Below are 2500 nucleotides of genomic sequence, written 5' to 3' on the forward strand. Positions count from 1 at the left end.
TGATCGATCGATGCGTCGATTGATCGATCGATGCGTCGACTGATCGATTGATTGATCGATTGATTGATTGATCGATTATTGATTTATTGATTGATCGATGGATCGATACATCGATTGATCAATTATTGATTGATCGATTGATTGATTGATAAATTATTGATTGAACGATTATTCATCAAAATCCGTTGCGTACTTTCAAAGATTTAAGCGTACAAAGGGACATAGGGAGAGAGAAAGCGACTTTGTTTTATACTATGTACTTGACCTTGAAAACACGAGGCGCGTTAGTCGCGCGCGGCGTAACGGCAAAAATTAAACAAGCAGAGACTTCTTTGACGTGATGCGATGCGCGGTGCGCATGTGAGAGATTGTGTACGTATGTCGTGTATGTATATCATTATTTCGTCGCTGTTGTACCGCGTCGCCCGTGCGTGCGTGTGCGTGCAGTAGTAGTAACATTGCGTCTGCCGACGGTTTGATAGATTGTCAGTTTCGTAGATTGTATTCTATATGTGTAGTGTAAATAAATATTACGCATCTTGATACACTCTCGGAGCGCAGACCGTGAAAAATATACGACTATCGAACGGCAGTATAAAAATTTTCAATGCTCACATCGCACACGTTTGTGATGTACCAATGGGCTATTATCAGATGTTTTATATGTGTGTGTGAAACACCACGTATATACCAAAACTTGGTCGCAATTTTCGATCCTTCCACTCTCCGTGCGTAGATTGATCGTTTGCGTCATAAAAGTTGACCGATATTAAAATTTTTTCCTTCGCTTGATGCGAATGGGAATTGTTAAGGGGTGTCTCGTTAAGATGATACTTTCAACGATTAAACCTGACTGTGTTCAGATTTATCCACGTTTGCGCGCGCGGCGCGTGTGTGAATAGTGTGCGTGTGACGGTCGCCGCCGTTGCATATCGTGTTATTTATTACCACGCCGCGCGCGCATATGTATATAGAGAAGCAAACGTCGCGGCGGCATCGTCGTGTTACGTTTGAGGCTCTAGCGGAAGCTTTAGTTAGCTCCCTGGTTGATCCTGCCAGTAGTTATATGCTTGTCTCAAAGATTAAGCCATGCATGTCTCAGTGCAAGCCGTATTAAGGCGATACCGCGAATGGCTCAATATATCAGTTTTGGTTCCTTAGATCTTACTCAGTTACTTGGATAACTGTGGTAATTCTAGAGCTAATACATGCAATCAGAACTCTGACCAGTGATGGAATGAGTGCTTTTATTAGATCAAAACCAATCGACGGAGGGCCTGGCGTCTGAAGTCGTTAATTTTGATGAATCTGGATAACTTTTGCCGATCGCATGGTCCAGTACCGGCGACGCATCTTTCAAATGTCTGCCTTATCAACTTTCGATGGTAGTTTCTGCGACTACCATGGTTGTCACGGGTAACGGGGAATCAGGGTTCGATTCCGGAGAGGGAGCCTGAGAAACGGCTACCACATCCAAGGAAGGCAGCAGGCGCGCAAATTACCCACTCCCGGCACGGGGAGGTAGTGACGAAAAATAACGATACGGGACTCTTACGAGGCCTCGTAATCGGAATGAGTACACTTTAAATATTTTAACGAGGAACAATTGGAGGGCAAGTCTGGTGCCAGCAGCCGCGGTAATTCCAGCTCCAATAGCGTATACTAAAATTGTTGCGGTTAAAAAGCTCGTAGTTGCATTTGTGCGCCGCGCTGTCGGTGCACCGCATCCGCGGTGATACTGACACGTTTGCGGAGCATATCGTCGGTGAGCCGGTCGTTAAAAGCCGGTTCAATATCAAAATCCTATCGCGGTGCTCTTCAGTGAGTGTCGAGGTGGGCCGACAATTTTACTTTGAACAAATTAGAGTGCTCAAAGCGGGCTCAAAATGCCGCTTGAATATTTCGTGCATGGAATAATAGAATATGATCTCGGTTCTATTTTGTTGGTTTTCAGAACTCCGAGGTAATGATTAATAGGGATAACTGGGGGCATTCGTATTGCGACGTTAGAGGTGAAATTCTTGGATCGTCGCAAGACGAACATCAGCGAAAGCATTTGCCAAAGGTGTTTTCATCAATCAAGAACGAAAGTTAGAGGTTCGAAGGCGATTAGATACCGCCCTAGTTCTAACCGTAAATATGTCATCTAGCGATCCGCCGACGTTACTACAATGGCTCGGCGGGCAGCTTCCGGGAAACCAAAGATTTTGGACTCCGGGGGGAGTATGGTTGCAAAGCTGAAACTTAAAGGAATTGACGGAAGGGCACCACCAGGAGTGGAGCCTGCGGCTTAATTTGACTCAACACGGGAAATCTCACCAGGCCCGGACACCGGAAGGATTGACAGATTAATAGCTCTTTCTTGATTCGGTGGGTGGTGGTGCATGGCCGTTCTTAGTTGGTGGAGCGATTTGTCTGGTTAATTCCGGTAACGAACGAGACTCTAGCCTGCTAAATAGGCGTCGTCATTTAGGTGTGCGCGGCTCTCGGGTCGCGCAAC

General features: G+C 45.8%; 1 non-coding gene across 1 annotated transcript in view; it reads left to right on the plus strand.

Moving 5' to 3' along the window:
• Window positions 1-1039: 1039 nt before the first annotated feature.
• LOC149908191 (small subunit ribosomal RNA) overlaps window positions 1040-2500 on the plus strand; it is a 1905-nt gene continuing 444 nt past the window's right edge. The window contains exon 1 of the ribosomal RNA XR_016456889.1: window positions 1040-2500. This exon is cut by the window's right edge and continues 444 nt beyond it. This is a non-coding gene — a ribosomal RNA (small subunit ribosomal RNA).

Source organism: Colias eurytheme, chromosome 6, assembly GCF_061535395.1.
Source record: "Colias eurytheme isolate Ceu_HAF_F1 chromosome 6, ilColEury1 Martin Lab GWU primary, whole genome shotgun sequence".
NCBI lineage: Eukaryota > Metazoa > Arthropoda > Insecta > Lepidoptera > Pieridae > Colias > Colias eurytheme.